Here is a 27,674-nt window from a genome sequence, read left to right as displayed (position 1 = left end):
TCAGCTAAGTGAAACTGTTTGATTTCCAAACACAATTCTTCAGGTAAAATTTCCCTTGCACAACTTAAGAGAAAAAAAAGTGCAAATTTTCCACATAATTTAAGACAGCCTCTTGTGAAAAGAAGCCATGCCGTGCTCCTGGAGTACAGATGACTCTTTGTGTACTTGGTTCCAGGAAGAGTTCAGAGAAGAGGAAAAGGGAGTCGGGCGGTAGCGCAGTGGTTAAGCACACGTGGCGCCAAGCACAAGGACCGGTATAACTATCCCAGTTCAAGCCCCCGGCTCCCCACCTGCAGGGGAGTCGCTTCACAGGCGGTGAAGCAGGTCTGCAGGTGTCTGTCTTTCTCTCCCCCTCTCTGTCTTCCTCTCCTCTCTCCATTTCTCTCTGTCCTATCCAACAATGATGATGACAACAACAATAACTACAACAACAATAAAAAAACAAGAGCAAAAAAGGGAAAATAAACACAATTAAAGAGAGAGAGAGAACAGAAAAAAAGAAAAACTGTTGGCCTATTACACAACTGGTGCAAAAAACGAGGTGGGGGTGGGAGTGGGAGGCATGGATGATAAGCAGCTACCAGGTTGCTAGTTTTGAAGAGATTGCTTTAGACAAAAAGAAAATCTCTAATTATTTGAGGAGGCTTGTCAAGAAAGATTTTTCATTTCTCCCCTTTCTGTAGCCTTTAAGTTTAGGTATCACTGAGCATAATGCATGGATTTTTAAGTGTACAGATCAGTGAATTCTGACAGTGTATATGGGAGTAACCAAAACTCCAGCCAAGACTGAGAACACTGTCATTTACCCCAACAAGATCTCAGTGTCCCTTCGTGGTTAGTCCCACCCAAGGCAACCACAGCTGTGATTTTTACCAGTAGATTGCTTTTGCCTGGTCCAGGACTTCATCTAAGTAGAGGGCTCAGGGACAGAGAGCTCACCCGGTAGACCACGTGGCTCACCATGCACGAGGCCTGTGGTTTGAGTCCAGACACCACACTGAAACACCACAGCACTGGGGGACTGCTTCGCAAGTGGTGGATGATGCTACAGTTTCTCCATCTCTCTACTTAATGTCTTTATCTAAAATGTTATGTTATATCATATCATGTTGTAGTGTGTCATTCTATATTGTGTTATATTTATTGGATAGTGACAGAAAGAAATGGAGAGGGAAAGGGAAGGTAAAAAGGAAAGGGAGCAGAGACATCTGCAGTACCGTTCCACCATTTGTGAAAGCTTTCCCCCTGCAGGTGGGGACCAGGATTTTGCACATTGTAATAATATGTGTGCTAAGTCAGGTGTGCCACTGCCTGGCCCCTAAATTACACACACACAAACACACACACACACGTAATGAAAAAAGTCAGACAGGAGCAGTAGAATTGTGTGTGTGTGTGTGTGTGTACACCTAGCACTGTAACATATATAATGTTCTATTTTATATCTTATTTTAGACATGAAATTGTATTTTAGTAGCATATTATTGCTAAGTAGTATATTCTTGTTGCTTAATCTACTACAGTGGTTTTTGTTACTGAGAAATGCATGAATATACTGTAATTTGGTGTGCTTTTAATAGCTCTCTTTCATTCATTAAATAGAGTTTCAGTTGCCTACCAGAGGCAAAGCACAGAGACAAGGTGTGAGTTTGCAAGGGCAGGTGACTATTCCTGTGTTGCCAGGCACTGGCTGTCTAAGTAAGTTTTACCTTCAAAATCTCAAACAGCAGCAGGGGCTAACATTTCAAAATCTGGAAAGTTGACAGAGAGACCACTCCTTGTCTTGGTGATAGATATTTAGCGCATGAGAGCAGATGAAAAATGCTCCTCCACCCCGCCCCCCAAAAGGAAAGATTTGGGGTTTGGGAAGTCATGGTAGAACATTAGCCTTGCATGCTTAAGAACTCAGGGGCCCCAGATTCCACACCTGGTACTATCATATCCCAGAGCTGAGCAGTGCTCTGGTCTTCTTTCTCCCTCTCTTTCTCTCTCTCTCTCTCTCTCTCTAACATACAAATAGATAAATCTTAAGAAATACGTTAAAATCTCAAAAGATTAATATATGTATAAATTACTGCAAACTTATATCCTAATGAACAGTTAGAAAAATAATTTAGATAAGCTAAGATAATCCTTCAATATTAACATGTATCCAGGGAGGGTTGTACATAACTTAGGATTCTATAAAATACTAGTCAGCCAGCAATTACAGAAGCCAGACCTTCAACCTTCTGCATCCCACAATGACCTTGGGTCCATACTCCAGAGGGTTAAAGAATAGGAAAGCTATCAGTGGAGGGGTTGGTATACGTAGGTCTGGTGGTGGGAACTGTGTGAAGCTGTACCCCTCTTATTCTATGGCTTTGTCAATGTTTCCTTTTTATAAATAAAAAAATTAAAAATTAAAAAAAAATACTAGCCAGCCTAACTCTCAATATTCTTCAGTCACAAGCAGTTGTGAGTAATTTTAGAGAGTTTGGCAGGAGAAAGAAGTAATTCAAAAGTACTGTGAAAATGCTGTCTCTTAGACTTTGTGAAAACTATGATGGTTCATGGGAGGTGCACAGGACTTTGGTGATGGGTGAAGTGACTTAAATATACCATGAGTAGCTATAAAACTATACCCTTGAAATCTCATAATTTTGTAAATCACTGTTAACTCAATAATAAAAACTGAAAAGCAGTGGTAACCAGAAGGTAATGGGGAAGGGGGATGGGCAAACAAAGTGAAAGGCATCAACTTTGTGGTGAAGGCTGAAAACTATAGACTTTTGCCGGCAAGCATCATGTAGCACACACATGCCCGTTTGTATAACATGTATTATCTGCAACCTACATGTTTATAAACCAATGTCAAGTCAACAAAACATTTAAAAACAGTTAAGAATTTTTTTTTCCCCTAGGGTTATTGCTGGGGCTCAGTGCCTACACTACAAATCCACTGCTCCTAGAGGCCATTTTCCCCATTTTGTTGCCCTTGTTGTTGTCAATATTATGATTATTGTCATTGCTGTTGTTGTCAGATAGGACAGAGAGAAATCGAGAGAGGAAGGGAAGACAGAGAAAGGGAGAGAAAGACATTTGCAGACCTGCTTTACCACCCGTGAAGCAACCCCCCTGCAGGTGGGGAGCCAGGGCCTCAAACTGGGATCGCTACCACCCAACCCCTACTGTTAAGAATTTTTAATTGAAATGTTCAAAGAAAAATTGGTGCATTTTAAAGAATTTACCAATTTTCCAAGGGAGAATTAGACCCATGAGTACCAAGTAGCTGTGGGGTATGGTTTTTATGGAATTTAGCCAAGAGAAGAGACCTTGAAGGTTCCAGGAGACTTGATGAGCTCTGCCTGAAAGAATTTAATCAAATAGTTGTGACAAAAGACAAGAAAGAAGAGAGTTACCTTGAAAGTGGACTCCGTTTCTTTCCTCAGTAGAACTGCTCAAAGAGGCATCACACACACAAAAAAAATCCCAATGACATCTAACATATTTATTCTGTTTCCTTCAGTACAGTTGTTACGATTCCCTTTGGAAACCAGATGACTTGAAACAATATTTGGGTCAGGTCCTCCTTCATTGTGTACTGCCTCCCCTTTGAAATGAACTGGTCATTTTGGCTCCAACATTCCTGTTGTCATCGGAGGAGACCTTGATCCGAACAGGCTGCTGCTGATACACTGGAAACAGAAAACTCTCAGTTCTGGGTGGAACCTAACTTAGTTCCAAGAATCCAGTGAGTAATCTCCTCAGAAGAAGCTGGTGTGTTTCCTTCTCTATTTTTTCAAACTAGCATCACCTACTTGAACTCTCTCTCTCTCTCTTTTAAAAATTATCTTTATTTATTGGATAGAGACAGCCAGAAATTGAGAGGGTATTGGGAGACAGAGAAAGAGAGACACTCACAGTTTTTCCCCTGTAGGTGGGGCGTGGGGGCTTGAACCTGGGTCCTTGTGCATTATAACATGTGCACTCAACCAGCTGAACCACCACCCAGCTCCTCTACTTGATTTCTATTTTGTCTTACCTATATATTTTTTCTGCAGCAGCCTACAAATTCAGTGATAACCATAGGGATTATTTCTCTTGAGCACTAACCAGTCTAGGCGTTAATACTATTTCTACTTCACCAGTGAGGAAAATAAGACACAGTCTTATCTTCTACAGTCATTCATTCATGACTGTTCCAAGTATTCCCTTCTGTCTGTCAGTTGTAAGTGAGAGATGGGAAAAATACTACAGGAATAAACAAAAAGTAAAATGATCTTCTTTGATTTTCCCCCATACATATTTTAACATAACATTTTCTAATTAGGTCAAAATGAGAGCTATCACTGTTGAGACTTATAGAGAAAATGTAATAATTATTTCTTAGAAGACTGTTAATTAGACTGACTTGGAATCCAGGCTCTAGGACACATATTCATATTCTGATAGTAGTTACAGCACAAGATACCTCATAAATGAAACCTATTTTGAACATTATCCACAGGAAACCGCTGCAGCTAGTGAGGAAACTTTGGACATTAAGGAAATGCAGAACTTCATGGAACCAGAGGAAGGCTGGGATAAGATATCACACAGTGGCATTACCCAAGAACAAGAATGTGTGTTCAGTAGATACACTCATTTATTTCACAGCCGTTCATGCATGCTTACCTCTCCGGGTTTGGGGGAGATAAGTGTGGTGCATTCAGAGCAAAAATCAAAAGAAGTATGAACCAGACACAGACATTTACAACATTAAGGGCTAGGGACTGGTGTTTTGGTGCAGAACTTAAGTCTGCTCAGTCATACAGAAGTACGGTGACCAACATGGTCTATAAGCACTAACCACATGGGGTTGGACCAAACGGAAACGTGATGAAGTAGAGCATGTAACCAGATGCAAGGGACTTTGCATGAAGAAGAAAGAACAGAAATATATTCCACTAGTAAATTTTAAAATACTGATTTTTATGTGGAAATCACAATGCTTTAGATATGCTGGCTTAACTAAAAATATACTGCTAACTTACTTCCATCTGTTTTGACTTTTTAAAGTGGCTACCAGGAAATTAAATGTTTGTGCTTGGTATTAGGTATCTACCGGACAGCATGGGTACAATGAGTGAAAAGATTTGCCATGAAAACGACCTCCCAGCTTCCTCCCACACGAAGACTCCTAGTTCCATTTGCCCTATTCCCACCTTTGGATGCATGTTTATTGAGCAATTTGCTTTATATCATAGTGCCTTTCACCTGCCAAGTTGCAGATGCTACCATGATGTCATCCTGACCTCCCTGGACAGACAACCTCACCAAGGTGTCCCAGAACCATACATCTCCAGAGCCCTACCTGACTAGGGAAAGACAGAAACAGGCTGGGGGTATGGATGGACCTGCCAACGCCCATGTTCAGCGGGAGAAGCAATTACAGAAGCCAGACCTCCCACCTTCTGTACCCCATAAAGAATTTTAGTCCAGTGGTCCAGGAGATGGCGCAGTGGATAAAGCACTGGGACTCTCAAGCATGAGGTCCTGAGTTCAATACCTGGCAGCACACGTACCAGAGTGATGTCTGGTTCTTTCTCTCTCTCCTCCTATCTTTTTCATTAACAAACAAATATATATGAATTTTAGTCCATACTCCCAGAGAGGGATAAAGAATAGGGAAGCTTCCAATGGAGGGGATGAGACACAGAACTCTGATGCTGGGAACTGTGTGGAATTGTACCCTGTTCTTTTTCAATCTTCTCAATCATTATTAAACCACTAATAAAAATTTTAAAAAAGATGAACCATGTTGAAGATTTGGTATGTTTGCTCAGAAGTAGAGAACAGACTGCGATGCAATTTGTTTTGTAAAGGATGAATTATATGACTGAATAGGAAGTCAGCACGTGCCTTGCTGCTCTGCCCTGATCCCCTGGGAGCCTAAGGCAAGCCACGCCCCTTAGCTAGGCTGAGCCTGGGCAACAGTCAACCTAGATAATTTGTAAATGTTAATGTTTCTTTTAACACGAATATTCTCAGTACTGACAAACACCCAAGTGTTATTAATTCAATGGTGACGGTGAATTTAAGAAACATGCTCATATATGCAACCTTCAAGGCTGCCTGCTGACCCCTCACCGGTCATGCACTTTTAATTAAGATTTTTTTCTGGGGCCACGACTGAAATTTAATGGTAGTTGTGATTCTGTTATAATATACAGACTGGCTATGGGTCCGCAAAAAACTGAGTTTTGTGTGTCAAGCTTACATCTCTCACACAGGAAAACCTAAGAGTTCTTCAATAACCCAACAAACACTTATTAAAAAGCAAAACAAACTGGAGTTGGTGTATTGCACCAAAGGAAAAGACACTGGGATGGAATGGGAGTGGGGAGGGTTCAGTTCCTGGAACATGATGGCAGAGGAGGACCTAGTGGGGGTTGAATTGTTATGTGGAAAACTAGAAAATGTTATGCATGTACAAACTATTGTGTTTTTCTCTCAACTGTAAACCATTAATCCTCCAATAAACAAGTAAATAAAAAAAAAGCAAAACAAAAAATATTCTAAAACATTTGGGGGGTGAACAGAACCAGTTATTGTTTTAAGAGAGCTCACATTGTACTTTATTTGCTGTTATTGCTATTTTCATATTTTCAAAGCATCTAATTATCTGGTGGTCTGCATCTCCTAGGCAAATTCAACCATTATGCTGTCTCCCCCACCTGCAAATTCTATACTCTTTGCATGACTTTACATTCTTTAATTCCTTAAAATGCAAATAAATAAAAATCAAAACACATAGAATTTATATAATTAATTAGACAAAATTTCAACACAATATAAGAAGTCTGTATGACCACATTAACATTTTAAATAAATGTATTTTCAAAACTATGTGTAGGAACAAGTTTGGGATTAAAGTGCAGAAATACATTCCCACAATCTCAACCTGGAAAAAGTCCCTTTAATGCTGTATGAGGAACTAACCCCCGTGCAGACAGATGTGTGCAATGACTGAGCAGCCCTTCTGTATTCTGTAACCCCCACTAGTATTCTTTTTTTCTCTCATAATATTTTTATTATCTTTATTTATTTATTGAGTAGAGACAATCCGAAACTGAGAGGGAAAAGAGAGACAGAAAGGGAGAGAGACAGAGAAGACAGCTGCAGCACCGCTTCACCACTCGCAAAGCTTTCCCCCTGAAGGTGGTGACTGGGGGCTTGAACCTGGGTCCTTGTGCACTGTAACCTGTGCACTCACTCAACCAGGTGCACCCCCACTCTGCCCACCCTCTCCATATGTGTGAGTGTGTTTGTATACTGCTAAATTACTTCCACCTGTTTCCTTTTTGCCTTTTATATGTATATATTGCCCTATTCCCACCACTGGGTGCCTGTTTACCGAACAATTTCATATATATATATATGGAGAAAGAGAGAGAGAATGGAGTGAGAGAACAAAGCACAGCTCCACCATCCACGGAATTCCCTCTAGTACTGTCCTTGGTGTTGGCACCTGGTACCAGATATCAACTCCAGGAGCTCACACATGGCAAGATGAGTAGCCTGCCTGCCGAGCCATCTGCTGGTCCAGATTCCTTCAGTCGTGATTCTCTAGCACGATTATAATGTCACTAATAGTTGCCTGTAGTCTTTATAACCCAGGACACAGTTGGTAAAGGATGTTATGTCAGACATGTAAGCCCTTTTTCTTCTCCCTTTCTTCCCTCCTTTATTTTCTTCTCTACATTCTTCCATTTGGGGGGGTCAACTTATTCCTATCATGCCAGTAATCACTTTTTAAACTAATACTGAAGGCAAGCTGAAAGATTTAAATGAATAACTGAAACAAATGGTTTGTGTGCTAGTTATTCCAAACTTGGTGGGTGGGAGAATTATTTGAAAAAGAAGAGTTTCAACATCACTGAACAAGAAAAGGATACGGACTGCGTCAAATAAAACAGATGGAACTACTATCAAACTAAAAAGCTCCTACACACCAAAAGCAAACTACAGAAGGATAAACAGGCAACCCAGTAACTGGGAGAAAATATTTGCACACCACACACGAGACAGGCAGTTGATCTCAATAAGTATCTGTAAAGAACTGGTACAGCTCAACAAAAGGGGGAAGGACAATAACCCAATAAAAAAGTGGGTCAGGATTTGGGTCCATGATTGCTCAACAATTTGTATGGCTTTGTATGTTAACTCTCTTTTCAGTCACCAGGTTCCAGGTGTCATCAGAATGCCGGCCAGACTTCCCTGGATTGAAGACACCACCAATGTGTCCTGGAGCTCAGCTTCCCCAGAGACCCATCCTACTAGGGAAAGAGAGAGGCAGACTGGGAGTATGGACCGACCAGTCAACGCCCATGTTCAGCGGGGAAGCAATTACAGAAGCCAGACCTTCTACCTTCTGCAACCCACAATGACCCTGGGTCCATGCTCCCAGAGGGATAGAGAATGGGAAAGCTATCGGGGGAGGGGGTGGGATATGGAGATTGGGCGGTGGGAATTGTGTGGAGTTGTACCCCTCCTACCCTATGGTTTTGTTAATTAATCCTTTCTTTAATAAAAAAAAATAATAATAATAATAAAAAAAAAAGTGGGTCAGGGTCAGGTGGTGGCGCACCTGGTTGAGCACACGTGTTAATAGTGCACAAGGACCTGGGTTCAAGCCCCCGGTCCCCACCTGCAGGGGGAAAGTTTCACAAGTGGTAAAGTAGTGCTGCACGTGTCTCTCTGTCTTCTCTCTCTATCTCCCCCTTCCTCTCAATTTCTGGCTGTCTCTATCAAATAAAGATTAAAAAAAATTTTTTTAAAGTGAGTCAAAGAACTAAATGTCTTCTAAAGAACAGATACACATGGCCCACAGACATCTGAAGAAATGCCTCACTTCATGTATCATTAGAGAAATGCAAATTCAAACTACACTGAGAATCCATCTCACACTTGTGAGAATGGCCTGCATCAACAAAACAGGAAACAACAGGTGTTGGCGAGGTTGTGGAGAAAAGGGGCCTGCTACACTGCTGGTGGGAATGCAAGCAGGTGCAGCCCCTTTGGAAGACTGTATGAAGGGTTCCTAAACAAATGAAAATGCAGGTACCTTATAATCCAGCAATATCACTCTGAGGCATTTACCCAAATGCATGTAAACACTTGTCCAAACGGACATATGTACCCGATATTCATAGCTGCATTATTCACAGTGGCCAAAGACACGAAAGTCTAAATACCCTTCGACAGATGACTGGTTAAAGAAGTTATGGGCTCTCTCTCTCTCTCTCCCTCCATATATATATATTATATATATATATATATATATATTATAATATATATATATATTTCATAGAATACTGTTCTGCGATTAAAAAGAAAAACTGTGGAGATAGTATGTCCTTTGGGACAAAGTGGACAGAACTGGAGGTGATTATGTTTTGTTTAGCAAAATTAGATGAAAGACCCATACTGGATGGCTTCACTTATATGTGGAGTCTAGAGAACTGGAATACTGGCCTTTGAAAACAAACAAGCAAAAGTCATAAACAGAAACACACTGTCTCTAGACCTTGTAAGAACCATGATGAGGGCACAGCATTTTGATGGTGAGTCTGGTGTAGAATTACACCCTGTAACCCTATAGTTTTGTAAACTATTATTAATCACCAATTTTTTTTAAGAAAAAAAATTAAAAAGGACAGATTGCCACTTTCATTTTTGAAATTGGAGGGGTTGGAGTTGACTAAAGCATTAATAAGAGCAACTGTCCGGGTTCTATCGTGCAAAATGACAATTTCACTTGAAAGTGGAAAAAAAATGACAGTGCATTTTTTTCCCCTTTTACACCTGAAAAAAAATGCTGAAGAAGCAGATAAAGAACAGTTTCTGGTTGTCTTTTATCCAGTACTGTATACTTTTATTGCTTTTGTTCTTTTCTTGTTCAATCGCATTCCTAATTACTCCCAAATACTGTTTGGGAGGCCTGGGGGTGCAATGTCTGGGAAACATAACACATATTTGTCCATCTGTTTTCTGTGAGTTCTTTTCTGTGTCTTTAAGTATAACAGGAAGGATGTGGGCTCCCTTTCAGATTCAAATGAGGCAAACCAGCCTTCTCTCAGGTTGACTACATCATGCTTTTAAAAAATTGTATGTAGCCTGAGAATGCTGGGAAATTGTGCAGATGCATTCACATCTGCCATGTTTTCCCCTCAGGCTACTAGTTCCCGTGAGAGTTGGGACATTGTGGGAGTGCCTGTTCCGCCATGTTATGCCCTCAGGACATTGTCTATATCCCTGGATATCTGGAGTGCTTTGGTTACTCCTTCCCCCTCCCATTCTCACGATAGTTATCACCCTATCCTGGAGTGCTATGGTTACTCCTCCCCCCTCCCATTCTCACGAGAGTTATCACCCTATCCTGGAGTGCTATGGTTACTCCTCCCCCTTCCCATTCTCGCGAAAGCTACTCCTATAAAAACCCTTCGTTTTCCGCACCTCGCTCTCTTGCCAGCGCTCCACTCCGGTGTTCAGACGCAGGAAAGGTTACTGCGTGAGGCGGCCATTTTTGCTACCTCCACGTGGCCCAACCTGCTTCTCTAGCACCCAACTCTGAGGTGCCAGCGCAAATAAAGATTTGTGTTTCCTCTTCGCTCCGGACCCCCCTCTCTTCTCCGTGGCCTGCGCACAACAACATCTGGCTCAACAACATCTGGCGCTCAACGTGTCCCGCACTCACGCCCAGCCTGAGGTCCAGAAAAGCCGCCCAGACACAGGTAAGTGGCATCTGCCCGCCTCTGTGGCCCCGCATTTCCCTCCACCATGGGAATTTTTTCGTTTTATGAGGTGTCCCAATTATTATCTCCTTCTGCCCTGGGACAGATTTGCACTCTCACAGACGGTTTAATTTTCGCTACCCCTTGGATTTTTATAACTGTGGTCGTCACTTACAAGATATGTACAATGTGGTCTTCCATGAGGGTAAGTGACCTTGAGGCTGAGATACGAGAGTTAAAGCACATGTGCTTAAGACTCAGACGCCCTCAGCGATCAGCAGATAGACCCAGAACTTCCGTTCCCACAAACATGTACACGTGTTCGGAAGCTCCTCCTCCGACCCTGCCCCCTGCTGCCCAGGGTTCAGCTTCTCCTGAGATACAAGAGTTAAGAGATTGGTGCTTACAACCTAAATGCCCTAAGCGATTTGCAGTCAGCACCCAAACTTCTGTCCCTGCAGACATGTGCTCAGTTCCTTCTGCAGCTTCCATGACCCCTTCACCCGCTATCCCTGCAGACACATGTTCGGCTCCTTCTGCAGACACATGTTCGGTTCCTTCTGTGGCAGACACGTGTTCAGTTACTTCTGCTTCTCTGACCCCGCCCCCTGCTTCCCCTGAGGCTTCCGTTTCTCTAGCCCCTCCTCCTACCGCCCCGGTTTTGGCTTCCCCTGAGGCTTCTGCTTCTCTGACCCCACCCCCTGCTGATACATCATCATTAAGAGACCTAGTGGCTGAGGTACGGGAGTTAAAGGCAGCATTTAAGGACTTTAAACCGTGTACAGTCTACCCCGAGAGCTCCATCCCCGTAGATATGCGTGCAGTTTCCCCTGCGGCCACTACAGCAGTTTCCACGGCACCTTCCACTTCTGTAGCTCCCTCACCCGCACCATCGGATCAAATCCACACCTTCCCGGTAAACGTGGCCCCTTCTAAACAAAACCATCAGCTGTGGCAGCCATACTCCTCTAAGGACTTCGGAGCACTCAGGCAAGCAGTCAGGGAGGACTTTTACAAAGATTGTAAACGTTTTGCCTTCTCTGTTCCTTCTATTAATAACGCCAGCCCTGCTGACACATTTGAATGGGTGGTGCTGCCCCAGGGTATGGCCAATAGTCCTACAATTTGTCAGGAGGCTGTTAAATCTGCCCTTGTCCCATATATTCATAAGGGCCTTAATGTTTTTCATTATACAGATGATATTTTAATATGGGGAAAATCAGATACAGATCTCTATGCCTTACGTGATTTTCTCATTCCTGCATTAAAGAAAAGCGGCCTTAATGTAGCTCCTGAGAAGATACACCTAATCCCTCCAATATCCTTCCTAGGTTCAGAGATTTCTCTAACGCAAATTCGTCCCTTAAAACCTAATGTCACCTTTCCTTCTAACCTTACTCTTGCTTCTTTACAAAGTTTTCTGGGAAATCTAAATTGGCTTAGGCAGTATCTCTATCTGCCTACAAGATGCCTCCAATCACTGTTTGACCTGTTAAAAGGAAACAAACAGCCCTCCTCAAAACGTAAGTTAACTCCTGAGGCCTCCTCGGCACTGGAAAGGTTTAACCAGGCCCTCCAGGCCATGCACCTTGTTCAATTCTCTCCCTCCTCTCCTGTAAACCTTTTAATCTTCAACTCCACCCCCACAGTAGTAGGGGCATTATGGCAAGACCATGGGGTTCTTGAGTGGCTTCACACGCCAGTAGGAGGAGCTCCAAGACTCCTCACTGAGATAGACGCATTAGCATTCATGGTTCGCCAAGGGAGAAATAGGTCTGTGCAGGTCTTAGGGAAAGAACCGGATTTAATGATTCTGCCCTTTTCTCTCACAGATACAGAGTGGCTCCTACGCCATCATTCCCGCTTTGCCATAAGCTTCATGGGGTTTCCAGGACAAATAGATAACCATTTTCCTTCTAATAAATTGATAGGTTCTTTACCTCTTTTGCCTCTACTAGCACCTAAACTTTTCTCTCGAGATCCCATTCCTTCTGCTCCTACAGTCTTCACTGATGGTGGAAAAAAGGGAGCTGCTGTCCTTATATATTACCCGGACAAACAACCCCCTAAACCTCTCTTTACTGAGCTTCCTGAGAATTCCCCTCAGTACAAAGAACTTTATGCTGTTTTCCTTGCATTAAAAGCTGTACCAGAATCCTTCAACCTGTTTTCTGACAGTGTGTATACTGTTAACTTACTTCCATGGCTTGCTCGTTCCTATGTGAAAATTGATGACAACCCACTTTCCCCTCTTTTGATTCAAATTGCCTCTATGCTCTCTTCTTGAACCCAACCACTATATATTCAGCACCTTCATTCCCACAGCCCTCTTCCTGGTGCCTTGTCCGAAGGGAATGCTGCAGCTGACCGCCTTGCCTCCACAGGAACTTTCCCAGTCTCTGTCTCTGATCCTGCTGATTTCCATTCTCTAACCCATGTTAATCTTAAAGGCCTCTGAGCTCGATTTCCTGATGTTCCTTTACCACAGTTAAAACATATCCTAACTACATGCTCTTACTGTGCAAGTCTCATAAAAACACCTGCTATTCAGACTCTTGGTGTTAACTCCCGAGGATTAAAAGCTAATGCTATTTGGCAAATTGATGTCATCCACATACCAAACTCTGGCAAACAAAAATATGTGTTTGTCTCAATTGATACCTTTTCTAAATTTCTGTGGGCAACAGCTCAGACAGGAGAAAGCTCTAAAAAGCTTACAAGCCATATGCTCTCCTGTTTTGCTGTGATGGGCTTACCTCTTCAACTGAAAACTAACAATGGACCTGTGTTTACCAGCAAACAATTTAAAGATTTTTGTTCCCTCTGGAACATTACTCAGACCACAGGCATACCCTATAATCCACAGGGACAAGGCATTGTCGAGAGGGCCCATCAAACCCTTAAGGCTCAATTAAATAAAGATAAAGGAGGAATGTACCCCCCCCCAATATCCAGCTAGCAAAAGTCTTAACCACGTTAAATCTCTTTAATATTTACAATAACTCGGACTTATCTCCTATTATTCTTCACTGGCAAACACCATCTACTCTCCCATCTATTAAGGTCAAATGGAAAGACCCACTTGATAAAATTTGGAAAGGGCCTGACCCTCTATTGACCATGGGAAGAGGTTTTGCATGCATTTTCCCTCATAATTACTCTAAACCTGTCAGGGTTCCTGCCCGCCATGTCCGACAATACCCTCATGATGGCACTGTTATCCCTGAAGAACAAGAAATACAAAAGGACTAGCCGCAGGATACATCCCAGGATCCATATAATATGACATGGCAGAATCTACAAAAGTTGGCTCACAGAGCCCTCTCTCCTACCTCTTCCCTGAATGTCTTATGTTATGAATGGCCAGTTGTGTTTTGTGAGTGTGTTGAATGACCAAAAATTTTTGTATGACCCATCTGCTCAGAGTACTCTAAATGTTAAAACCATTGTCACTAACATTGTCACTAACATAACTCTCTAAGTAACATGAGTCTGCTTATAGTCCAAAGTCAATTATAGTAAACCTCTAACTTGTTACAAGTTTTATTATTTTTTTTTCACAAGTGAGTACAGCTATCAAGCCTTCCTATGAAGAATCATCTGTTCATATGGTAAGGTAGTAAATTGTAAGAAGTTCCTCCATATCCAACCTATGTGAATTAACAACATTCACATATTCTTGTAAACTTAACTGGGGTATCTTGTCTTGCCACCATAAGCCATGCCTTTGTCAGCCAACAATTTAAAGATGTTTCCCTTTATAACATCACCCATGCCACGGACATCCTTTACTACCCCCAAAGACAAATGGCTGTTCCCCTAGACATCACATCCACTGACTGCTTCCCTTAGACTTGAGATATGATCCCACCTCTTCATACAATAGATACATTCCCCCTTCCTTACCTGTCTACCCTTAGTTGTAGGACCCTAGTTTGTTTTACTTCTTCTGCTCACAATAGGTCCTATAATTCTTTTTTTTCAACATTTTAATTTATTTATTAGTGAGAAAAAGAGGAGGAAAGAGAAAGAACCAGATATCTTTCTGGTACATGTGCTGCCAGGGATCGAACTTGGGACCTCATGCTTGACAGTCTAATGCCTTATCCACTGCGACACCTCCCAGACCACGGTCCTATAATTCTTAACAAGCTCATGGCCTTTTGCGGCAACAGATTGATGCCATAAAGATGCAACCTATACAAACTCACTATCATAGGCTGGACATAGCAGAATATAGAGCTGCTGTGGAGGACTTTCCCCCCTTCATCAAAACGTCTACCATGTAGAGGGATGGCTAGCCAATGATGGGTAAGAGGAAACTAGCGCTATCCAGTTAACCTAAGACAGGGCACCTGGTACTACTGGGCAAAAATGACCAGGTGTTCCAATGACGGGTAAGACGGAAGGCTGATCCCCAACCTAAGTCAGGCACAGTCCACCCTGCCACAAAACAAAGTCCTCCAAACATCAAAACATGATATAAGACAGGGGGACATGTGGGGAGCCACATGTGCCCTCAAGGTGCTATTGGCATGGCCATAGAGTTTATGTTAAAGGATGGTTCCTGGGTATCAGGAGGTGGTGCAGCAGGTTTAGCGCAGTTGGCGCTAAGTGCAAGAACTGGCTTGAAGATCCCAGTTTGAGCCCCCGGCTCCTCACCTGCATGGGAATCACTTCATGGGCGGTGAAGCAGGTCTACAGGTGTCTTTCTCTCCCCCTGTCTTCCCCTCCTCTCTCCATTTCTCTCTGTTCTATCCAATGACCACAAAATCAGCAATAACAATATAATTACATACAATAAAACAACTAGGGCAACAAAGGCAAGATAAAAAAAAAGGGGGGGGATAAGATAGTTCCCGCTTCCCTACACCTTGGAGTCTTTGTTAAAAGATAAGTTCTTTTTCCCCATGAATCACCCAGGACCTTCCAGATAACAGCTGACTACCATGACAAATAATATAAAATATAATCATAAATGAATAGGAAAAACTACTGAGTAGTTGGTCAAGGCACCAAACCTCTTTTTCTATAAAGCATTCAAATCAGATGCCCTGCTAACCACGAGAAGCAGATTGTTTGTGTTTCTTCCACAGGAATCCCAGAAAAAAAAAAACATCTGTACCCCTGCACACCCTGACATCACCCACTAGATCGCACGACTATAGTGGCACCCCCCCCCCCGAAACCCTAGATGTCACCTGATGCGATCTGAAGAATCTGATTCACAGACTCCAAGGACAGAACCTTTTTACTGCCTGTCTGCCTTTCCTGCTTTTGCATGGACCTGTCACGTTTTGGCGGTTCCAGCTCACTGTCTACAGAAAAGCAGAATTCCAGAGGCTGACCTTCCTCATGCAGCATTTCATCCCCTGCCATTTCTCCCCCTAGTCACCTACTTTGGACTGAGACTTTTATCGGACTTGCTGGTATACCCTTTGGACACTTTAGACAATTTTACAGCAGCTTTCTTCCCTTCACGTTGCTGGTTTTACATAGACTGACCCTGAGTAGTTCACAGACTTTACACACTGTTGCCCTGGGCATTCGATAAAAGGAAAGGGGGAGATGCTGGGAAATTGTGCAGATGCATTCACATCTGCCATGTTTTCCCCTGTGAGAGTTGGGACATTCTGGGAGTGCCTGTTCCACCATGTTATGCCCTCAGGACATTGTCTATATCCCTGGATATCTGGAGTGCTTTGGTTACTCCTTCCCCCTCCCATTCTCACGATAGTTATCACCCTATCCTGGAGTGCTATGGTTACTCCTCCCCCTTCCCATTCTCGTGAAAGCTACTCCTATAAAAACCCTTCGTTTTCCGCACCTCGCTCTCTTGCCTGCCAGCACTTCACTCCGGTGTTCAGACGCAGGAAAGGTTACTGCGTGAGGCGGCCATTTTTGCTACCTCCACGTGGCCCAACCTGCTTCTCTAGCACCCAACTCTGAGGTGCCAGCGCAAATAAAGATTTGTGTTTCCTCTTCGCTCTGGACGCCCTCTCTCTTCTCCGCGGCCCGCGCACAACAACATCTGGCTCAACAACATGAGAACACCAGACTCATTTTCTGAAGATGGGCTAGCCATTGTGTCCTGGGACTTCATCCATATTTTAACACCAAGACCCCCACCTGTTTCTGAAAGACAATGGAATCTGGTGACAACTTAAGTATACTACTCTATTAATGGAAAGCTGATAACTCAAAGCTGAAAGGCCAGTGCTTCCAATAGGACTGCAGATGTTTTACACTGTGTGGGACATGTGTTTAAAATTGGTAGTGTCTTCTTGTTTCAAATAATTTCTGAAGCTTGAGCAATGGGAGAAGCCCACCATGAGATTTCCCAATACTGGTACAGCTGAGGATAAAAGGTGTGACACATGTGTAATGTAGGAGACAATTAAATGCAGACTTTAATTCTTAAAATTAGATGTATATTCTTAATGCTTCCCCCACCACCAAAGAATAAATAAATAAAACAAAACTATGGGATAGAATTCTTGGGAAAGTTCCCCACCTGCAGAAAGCCTTGCAAGTAGTAAAGCAGGGCTACAGGTGTCTCTTTTTCTCTCTCGCTCACTATCTTCCCTTCCCTGTTGATTTCTGACTGTCTCTATCTAATGAATAAATAAAGATTAAAAAAAAAATCTTGGTCAAATAGCTTGATTTTGAACTTGGGAACTGATAAATTATTCTATTAACCGCATTTTGTCATCTTGGCAAATTGTCCTCTCTCTCTTTTTAAAAATTATTTAATTATAATAAGCCAGACCTTCTACCTTCTGCAACCCTCAACGACCCTGGTTCCATGCTCCCAGAGGGATAGAGAATGGGAAAGCTACTGGGGAGGGGGTGGGCTATGGAGATTGGGTGGTGGGAATTGTGTGGAATTGTACCCCTCCTACCCTATGGTTTTGTTAATTAATCCTTTCTTAAATAAAAAAAAAAGAAAATTCTTATAAAAAAAAAGAAAAAGAAAAAAAAATTTAATTAAATTAATTTTTTTTATTTTACCACAGCACTGCTTAGATCTGGTTAATGGTGACTGAACCTGGGATCTCAGAGCCTCAGGCATGAAAGCCTCTTTGCATAATCATTATGTTCTCTACCCCTGCCCAAACTGTCCTCTCTTGGGTCTCAATGCCATTCTCCCTTTCTTTCTCCCCGCTCTACCCTACACTTCTGTTTTCATCATCTACTAGAATCTTGGCCTTGGGTAAGCTACCAAAGTGAATAAATTACCATCCAGCCCTGGAGTAACTTTCAATACAAGAACCCAAATAATTTTACACAAGACAATTGTCACTTGGAAGTTAAGAGCACTAACAGAAACTAATATGAGAAAGAAATCACTTCCAACAAAGAGATCAACAGGGCTTTGCTGAGGAACATTTAGCTTACTGAGAGAGGAGCAAGATTTCTAAATTTAGAATGGACTGAGCTACTCCTGACCACAGAAACATTCATTTGGTAGAGACAGGTGGTGGGGAGGTATGGAAGGCATTCAGGGATGAGTAAAAGCCCACTAGGTGGCATAGGATTTGAGAAGTGGGCGGTGGCTACTCTGAGCAGATGGCCCAGCCAAGGGAAAAAGACCTGATTTAAGCTGAAGTGTGGGGACACGGCCCTGGAGAGTTCTGAGTAGGAGAAACTTGGCCTGGCAATACCCTAATAGGAGGATCAGATAAGGGAGTACTTGAGAGATGCATATTCAGGTAAGGAGCAGGCTTAGCGGTGGAATCCACAGCTGCTGAATCTTGATTTAGAGAAGAGGTGGTGGGACCAGGTGGGCACACTCGGTTAAGTGCACATAATACCAAGCTTAAGGAGCTGGGTTCGAGGCCCCATTGCCCACCTGTAGGAGGTCCACTTAACAAGCAGTGAAGCAGTGCCGAAGGTGTCTCTCTTTCTCTCTCCCTCTCTGTTTCTCCCTCCTTTCTCAACTTCTTTTCTGGCTTATCTGATAAAAATTATAAGGAAAAAAAAAGAAAAAAATGGCTACCAGGAGTAGGGGATTTATAGTATAGGCATTAAGCTCCAATGATAACTCTGGTGGTGGGGCGGGAGTGAGAGAGGAAGTGGGAGAGGGAGAGGGAGTGGGAGAGGGAGAGGGAAAAGAGAGGGAGAGCAGAGGAAGAGAGAGAGGGAGGAGATAAAGATGGGATGGAGAGGTAGAGCTAACAACTGATAGTTATGACTTGGGAGACTTGTTTCGCATAAACTATAGAAACTGTTACACCGAATGCCCACAATACAGGTAAAAACAGCACCAGATGAAATTCAGTTTCCTTTCTGCATTTGAAATCTCAATGTTAATTGATCTTATGACAGAACTTGGCTTGTGGAAAAAGTCATGGAGTGTCAGATGAAAAAGAAAAGACTGTATTTAAATGTTGTAGTATTTGGTCTAACCCATCTTACAAGATAGGAGAAATATTTAGTCCTTTTTCTATTTGCACAAGGATCAGAGGAATGTAATTCTTACAGACTTTAACAACACATCATCGAAGATGTCCTCATTTAGGGGGACTAAGACTGGAAAATGTGGGGTGGCTATGAGGGCAATGAAGTTCATGAGGCTCAACTGTTGAGTCCATGCATGACCTTCTAGAGGGCTCTGAGTTCTTAACACCTTTACTCTCTTAGATAAAGGCGTGTAAATGTGCCTGATAACACCCAGGCAAACCAAAGTTAGAGGGATGTAAAATATTTTAAGTAGCCATCTCAAGACACAAAGCAAGTTTGATAGGTCAGAGAGTCCAAGCTCTGTCTGAGATTCATCTCAAATAGCTGACAGACAGAAAATTAGAAAAGGGAGATGTGAGAGCTGAATGAAAGAAAAATGCATTAGGTGCAGGATGGGAGAATGTGTGGTTTAGAAGTAGCATGTGTGAAAAAAGTGTGTGTGTGTGTGTGTGTGTGTGTGTGTGTGTGTGTGTGTGTGTGTTATTAGCTGAAAGGAATAAGAATTGTTTGACGTGGCTTTTTAAATGCCAGTGTAACCTAATATATTTACTGAAATGTAGCATTAGGAGCACTAGCCTCACTTAAACTGAGGTTCCAGAAACACTGAGAAATGTGGGTGATCTAAATATAAACATGTTGGGGAAAGGTGTTTTACCCCACAAACACAGCTTTGTTAAGGCGGAGGAAGATTCTGCAGGTGATCTGAGGGGGTGCTGCCCTGAGGTTAAGTAAGGAGGTTAACAGAAAGCAGATAGTTAAGAAGCTGCCAAACCAGAGAGGTTCCATCTACCTACTCTTGGCAAGTCTAAACCTCTGAGTCTTTAGATTATTGCAACGATAATAAAATTTCAGACAATGAGAGAGATGCCAGTTAGAAATGTAATAAGTTGGGAATGCAAACTTACGTAGCCCTCTGGAAGACTGTATGGAGAGTCCCTAAGCAAATACAAGCGGAAGGACCTTGTGATCCAGAAACACCACATTTATTCAGAGAACCTAAAAACACTAATTTGAAGGGGCATATGCACCCCAACATTCATAGTTGCATTATTCACAATAGCTAGAGAGTACAAGTAGCCTAAATGCCCAAGGGCAGACAGATGACTGGGAAAAGCAGTAATGGGATATGTGCTCCGTGGAATACTGCTCTTTAATCAAAATGATAATACTGCGTTTTTTGGGACAAAAATGGATGGAGTTAAGTATGCTTAGTGAAATCTGTACAAAGGTGAAAGAGAACTGACAGATGGATTTCCTCATATGTGGAGTCTAGAGAACTGAAACACATTAACTTGCAAAACAAACAACCCAGAAGCTAACTAGGACTCTGTGAGAACTACAGTGATTATCACTGGGAGGGAGGGGGCTACGATGTGGACCTATACCATGTAATCTTATAGTCTTCTAAACTACTATTCCTTACAAATAGAAAATGTCTTGAAAAATAAAATAACATCAAATATTATTTTTAAAATGTAGGGGCTGGGCTATGGTGCGTCAGAAACCCTGGTCAAAAAGCACTTTTATTCAGCTCAGCCCTGTTACCACAGAGTCCCTACAAGTACAGTAGGGTGTTGTTCCCACAATGGACAAGCTCTTCTGACACCTCTTACTATCTACCCTGCTGTACAAAATGTGAGCTCTGCACTTCACCACATGACACTTCCTTCAAATCAGCAAACGTAGAGCAAGTTTTTCATTCTCTTTTGGAAACATGGAACGCAAGCCAGTGTGAATTCCAAACAAAGTTGAGGCTGAGGCTCAGGGCCTGCCCCTATGAATCCACTGCTCCTGGAGGCCATTTTTTTCCCATTTTGTTGTCCTTGTTGTTGTCATTATTGTTATTTTTGCCATTGATGTTGTTGTTGGATAGGACAGAGAGAAATGGAGAGTGGAAGCGAAGATAGAGAGGGGGAGAGAAAGATAGACACCTGCAGACCTGCTTCACTGCTTATGAAGCGATTCCCCTGCAGGTGGGGAGCCGGGGACTCGAACCGGGACCCTTACACCGGTCCTTGCCGCTTTGTGCCATGTGCACTTAACCTGCTGTGCTACCACCCGACCTTTTTTTTTTTTTTTTTTAAAGCAGGAGATTTGTTTCTGTGCTTTGTTCTCCCTCCTCACCCAGCATGCTGTCTGCCGGAGAAGTATCATATGGATAGTGACTTACACGCTTAAGAACAACAGGCAACAGTCATCGTCTCTCACTTTCAATTGTTTCCCTTGAAAGAAATCATTACAGGGCGGGGTCAGTAGGTTCTACCTGCAGTGTTGGGTATTTTTTCTTTTTTTTCCCCTCCAGGGTTATTGCTGGGCTCGGTGCCTGCACCATGAATCCACCGCTCCTGGAGGCCATTTTTTCCCCCTTTTGTTGCCCTTGTTGTAGCTTCGTTGTGGTTATTATTATTGCCCTTGTTGACGCAATTCCTTGTTGGATAGGACAGAGAGAAATGGAGAGAGGAGGGGAAGACAGAGAAGGGGAGAGACAGATAGACACCTGCAGACCTGCTTCACCGCCTGTGAAGCGACTCCCCTGCAGGTGGGGAGCCGGGGGCTCGAACCGGGATCCTTACGCCGGCCCCTGCGCTTTGCGCCACGTGCGCTTAACCCACTGCGCCACCGCCCGACCCCCTGGGTATTTTCTTGACTGGGTTCTTTTCTCTCTCCTTTTGACCACAGTACCACTCAGCTCTGGCTATTGGTAGTGCTGGGTGTTAAGCCTGAAATGGATTCCTTACAAGTCCCATGCACTACCCCTGGGCTTTCTCTCTGGCACTTGAGAGGTTTCTTTAATAATTATCTAATAAAACCCTCCTTAAAAGATATGTACACATTCACACATACCCGTGTGTGTGTGTGTGTATCTTTGCGTGTAGATATAATTTGACAATTTCTCAAGTTATGATGAAAATCTAGAACTTGTTAAGACAACAGTAATTAGGAAGCTGAAAGGTCTAGTAATTATATTAGGAAAAACTAATTAAAAACTACATTATTTAGCTTAGAAAAGACATTGGAAGTATTTTAAACTGAAGGGTTGTTTATATGAAAGAATATATTTATGACTCATTTTAGTCATGAGAACATCTCAAAGATGAGACTATCTTGACACTGAAGGCTGAAACTGGTTATAATAGCAGCTAATGGATCTCCTTTTGACCTCCTGAAATAGTCCATAATGTAGATGGTAACAAGGTAATCTGAAAATAAGTGCTTTTAGACCAGAGTTTCTGAGAAACTAGGCTCACAGTTGCTTAGAAGTTGAAGGAAGGTATTCATATTCGGAGGACAGGACAAGGCCAGTGAAAAGATCCTCAATACTCTACCTGGATACTTGCTACAGCTACATATAAAGCAAATTATCAGAATAAAAAGGACAAGCTGATAAACATATTCAGAGGTTTCCATACTACCTTTCTTGTAACTGATGGGATAACAATGAGAGAGAGAGAGAGAGAGAGATTTGAACAAAAGAAGAGAGTTAACATAATGGATATACTTAAAATCTTGTCTTCCTACTCCCAACCAGATAATATATTTTTTAAAAGATTCATGGGGTGGTGCGGGGGCTGGGTGGTAGCATAACAGGTTAAGCGCCACATGTCACAAAGTGCAAGGACCACTGTAAGGGTCCTGGTTTGAGCCCCCAGCACCCCAGCTGCAGGGGGTTGCTTCACAGGCAGTGAAGCAGGTCTGTGGGTGTCTATCTTTCTCTCCTCTCTGTCTTCCCCGCCTGTCTCAATTTCTCGCTGTCCTATCCAACAACAACAACCACAACAAGGGCTACAAAATGAGAAAAATAACCTCCAGGAGCAGTGGATTCATAGTGCTGGCACTGAGCATCAGCAATAATCCTGGAGGCAAAAAAAAAAAAGAAAAAAGCAATTTATGGGGGCTGGAGAGATAGTACAGTGGTTTGAGCACCAGACTTTCATGCTTGAGACCTCAGAGGTTCCAGGTTTAACCTCCTAAACTACCATTAACTAGAACTGAACAGTACTCTATCCTCTGTCTCTCATTAAAGTAAAATAAAAATAATTCATCAAAAGTTAAAAAAAAAAAGCTGATCACAAGTTATGCCATGAACAAAGTTTCAATAAATTTTGTTGAATTAGGATTATAAAAAAAGACAATCTGGCAATCGGTTTTTAAAAGTTAGACTCCAAAAGAAAATTACAAAAAAAAAAAGTAATTTGTTTGGGAATTTAAACTGAGACTCATGAGTCAAAGTAATCATGATGAAAATGTTCCATATGAAAAATTATCATGTCTCACTAATATTGTACAGGAAAATACTTGAATTTTAGCCTAGAAGAGAAAGGCAACTGGAAATTAATAGTTTGGTATTAAACTCAAGAAAGAGAAAGTAAACAAGAATGAGCCCAAAGAAAGAAGGTAAAGGAACTAATAAAGGAAAGTAATATAATCTAAAACCTCTGTTCCCTAGAGAACAGTGGGCCCAGTGCTTGCAAAGATCAAGAAAACAAGACAAAGGACTCAGACGGGTCAAGATAAACACTGATGGCTACTCAAAACATTAGGAATGGAAACTATTTTGGCAGAGACTTAAACATCAGCGCATATGATAAACCAGTGTATGTTATTATGTTTGAAATTTTCAGTGCAATGAAGAATTTCAAGAAATAATACCCAAGCTAGTTTTCGATCCTGTGAAAACTATGTTTATTGGGGGGGGGGGGGGGAGCAACAGAAGGGGGAAGAGGTGGAGGGGACATGATGACACAACAACTTTGGTGGTGGGTGTGCTGAGGTGTTGTGTACACACACATACATATGTACAGATGTAAAACTATACTCCTAGTTTTGTAAATCAGTGTTAAAGCAATAAAAATGGGGGGGGTGAAGACTTTCAGAAAAATAGCCTTATAACCTTAAAAGTAAAAAAAAAAAAAAGAACAGTTAAATCTATGTTCCTCTGCCAGGAAAATGAAAGCCAAAGTTAGGTGACCTAAGACAGTAAAGTCGAAGTTGTAGATATATATTTAAAGAGGGAGAGAGAGAGAGAGAGAGAGAGAGAGAGAGAGAGGCACTAGAATAGCTTTAATACCAAAGTCAGGCAAGGACAATGGGAGAAAAAATTATAGGCTAGTCTTAAGATATCAACACAAATACAAACACTACCATACTTAGCATCTTGAATCCAGCAGTGCATAAAATATATTATGTCTAACTTGGAATTTTACCAGTGATGTAAGATAGATTCAACTTTTTGTGGTCTGGGAGGTGGCACAGTAGATAAAGCATCGGACTCTCAAGCATGAGGTCCTGAGTTCAATCCCTGGCAGCACATGTACCAGAGTGATGTCTGGCTCTTAATTTCTCCTCCTATGTTTCTCATTAATAAATAAATAAAATATTTTTAAAAAAATATTCAACTTTTGAAAAATGCTAATGGTAATTTCTCTATTATCAATTAAAAAAACGACAACACAGAAACTTATCATCTTATCAATAGACATAGAAAAACAAATAAAATTCAAAATTTATGATAGAAATTAGTCTTTTTAAAACATTTTTTTTATTGCCACCATGGTTATCTCTGGAGTTTGGTGCCTGCACAACAAATCCAATGCTTCTGGTGGCTGGTTTTTCCTTCCTTTCTTTTTACTTGATAGGACAGAGAGAAAGTGAGGGGGGAGGTAGAGACTTAGAGCAAGAGAGGGAGAGAAACAGGCCTGCTTCACCACTTAGAAGCCTCCCCCCCATATCCACCCGCAGATGGAGTTGGGTCTTGAGCTGGGGTCTTTGCACACGGTAGCGTGTGTGTGTTCAAATAGGTGTAGCACCACCCGCCCCTCCACCCCAAACAGAAAGTCTTCACCTAATGAGAAGTATTTCCACAGCCCAATAGCACATATGCGACATTCTCAGTGATGAAATGTTAACTGTCTTCTCTCTAGAATCAAGAGAAAGCTAGGGCTGTATGTTCTTCCTACTTCCTTCTCCTTCCCATTTTTGAGAAAGGGATTGGTGGTTGACAGTGTGGTTGTTGGCATATGGTCATATCTATACCCCAAGATCCTTTTCAGACTGCCCCCCCCACACACACACACTCCTTCCTCCAGGGCCTTCTGTTTTGGTGCAACACACCCTGTCCAGTTGAAAGTTTGCTTTGCATTTTCCTTTCCTGATTTGTTCCACATATTCCACCTATAAGTGAGATTACCTTATATTTAATACTACACTGCACTCAAGTAGGGTGGTTAAGACAAAAAATATATAGATTTTAAAAAATATTTATTTACTCATTTATTTGTTCCCTTTTGTTGCCCCTGTTTATCATCGTTGTTGTTGTTATTGCTGTCATTGTTGTTGGATAGGACAGATAGAAATCGAGAGGAGGGGAAGACAGAAAGGAGGAGAGAAAGATAGATACCTGCAGACCTGCTTCACCGCCTATGAAGCAACTCCCCTGCAGGTGGGCAGCCGGGGGCTCGAACCAGGATCTTTACGCCAGTCCTTGTGCTTTGCGCCACGTGCCGCTGCGCTACCACCCAACTCCCAAATAAATAGATTTAAACAAGATGAAATATTGAAAAGGAAGAAATACATATACAATTGTTTGAGTGGAACATCTGGGAAACAGATCAATTATTAGAATTGACAATTTATTGATTCTTAAAGGTTTTAGCAAACTGTCAAGTGCTAGTTTAATATATAAGAGGTATTTTCTTTCGTACCATCTGCAGGGGATAGTGCAGAGCTTAGCCTAGCATTTAGGACAATAAGACATTAACAACCTTCTTTGGTTCTGTTTCTTGACTTCCAAGCCTTCCACAGCAGTGCTACCCACACATAATTTCCACCAAGCTCCCACTTTCCCAAGATGATTCTCACACAGTTGTTAGTGCAGTTCCCACAGCTCAGCTGTGTGCCAAGCCCCTCTAAAAAGCCTTCCTCTTAGTTCCTCAGGTCTATGGTGGCCTCTCAATTCCTTGGTTTGTCTAGAGGGCCTGATCATTTTGAGGGTGTATTTCCCTATTTCCTGTGTACAGAGGGTCTCTATCTCTTTATTCTTCCCATTGTCTTCTGCCAGCTCCTGTAACAGGACTAAAACACATTAGGCTCTCAAATCTTAGAGACAAGACTTTTAAGGTGGGGTGACTTTGCAGGCACATTTCCTGGCCATAACCTTATAAGCAACTTCTTCATTCTGGTCTAGCCACTTGCCTCCTCCGTTCTCTCATTTCCTCTTGCATCTTCCATCCTTTCGTGCAGAATATGGGATTTCACCTGCTTATTCTGCTCAGTTTATAGCTATGAGATCTCCTGTAATGTGCTCATTTTGCTACACTAGTAGCTGATAAATCTTGAATGCAGAGAATCCAAGGGGGTCTTGGTCCTCTCTTGTCTCACTCCTAAGCAATCTGACAATGCTACAAGTTTTGTGCCTACCCAGGTCCTGTGACTTTCAGCTCCTTGCTAACTCTTCCTTTCCCAGACTTTGGAGTGTTTAATTATTCATTGGTCTAATCTCTCTCTCATTCTCTTTCTCCCCCGCCCCAGCCTCTGTGTATCAAGCACTAGTAAACTCACAGCAGTAGGTCTTACTTCCCCAGCTACATTGGAAGCTTTCTGGTGACAATGTTTATCTACCATAAGTATTTCAATGTTACTGCGAGCTTCTGGGAGAGTGCATATAAAGTGTTTGAAGTATTTAACTGACTGGTTGAAACCAGAAAGAGAAGAGATATAAAGAAGACAGTTATTTTTATCCCCAGCATGGTTGGACTATGGGTATAGTGTGAAGAAAAAAAAAATGTGGCTTGGAAAATTGGTCAACAAATAGAGTGCAGGACTTGCATGCTTGAGTGCCCTGGCTCAATTCCCGGCACCATATGTATTAGAGAGGTATTCTGATTTATCTCTGTTGTGTGAAATGAGTCTTTCAAATCTCCAACTCCAACTGAGAATGTAGATCTTTCACTGAGTGTCTGTCCAGACAGTGACACATGGAAATTCTTTTGTAGCAGAATATCATCATCATACACATAAGCTCCATCTTGAGGTGCAACATTTAATTCAAAATAATAAGGAACTAAATAGCTTTATTTTACAAGCTTCTGCAATCAGCAGCAAAATACAACCTGGGAGGGAAAAACCAAAACCCCAAATGGAAAATAAAAGTGAGCAAGAACCACCACACACCTAATGAGAGCAAACCAGCACTGCTTGCAGAAAGAAATCCTCTAATTGCCACCACACTCTGGCTCTCTTCCATCCATTCACAGTTAAAGAAATCCAACTATTGGGCTGAGAAGTTGCAAAGGCAACTGTGGAGGAGAGAGGTTCCTTAGCCCAGCACCTGGATGGCTGCAGCCTTCAGAAGCCAGCACTAAGGATGGAAGTTTCCACAAGCAAAGCTAAATTGCAAAGCCAACAACAGATTTCATGTCTGCTATGCAAAAGGAAGCAAACACTCTCTCCTGGTTG

The 27,674-nt window shown here is 42.2% G+C and overlaps 1 protein-coding gene and 1 long non-coding RNA gene across 7 annotated transcripts in view; one reads left to right on the top strand and one right to left on the bottom strand.

Annotated features, from left to right (window-relative positions):
• Window positions 1–27,674, bottom strand: part of FYN (FYN proto-oncogene, Src family tyrosine kinase) — a 265,390-nt gene that overhangs the window by 109,205 nt on the left and 128,511 nt on the right. The window contains exon 1 of one of the 5 annotated variants that reach the window (XM_007528134.3): window positions 3,402–3,548. The exons of the other annotated variants lie outside the window; for them this stretch is intronic. The gene's annotated coding sequence lies outside the window, so the exon portion shown is untranslated. Of the gene's footprint in view, window positions 1–3,401; window positions 3,549–27,674 lie in introns of those variants that run through there. 5 annotated transcript variants of the gene reach the window in all.
• The window catches only part of LOC132538160 (uncharacterized), a 75,013-nt gene continuing 65,588 nt past the window's right edge, over window positions 18,250–27,674 (top strand). For both annotated transcript variants that reach the window (XR_009549616.1, XR_009549615.1), the window contains exon 1: window positions 18,250–18,469. This is a non-coding gene — a long non-coding RNA (uncharacterized LOC132538160). The remainder of the gene's footprint in view (window positions 18,470–27,674) is intronic.

Source organism: Erinaceus europaeus, chromosome 4, assembly GCF_950295315.1.
Source record: "Erinaceus europaeus chromosome 4, mEriEur2.1, whole genome shotgun sequence".
NCBI classification, from domain to species: domain Eukaryota; kingdom Metazoa; phylum Chordata; class Mammalia; order Eulipotyphla; family Erinaceidae; genus Erinaceus; species Erinaceus europaeus.
Note: the sequence above shows the minus strand (reverse complement) of the source record. Positions and strands in the feature narration are given on the sequence as shown.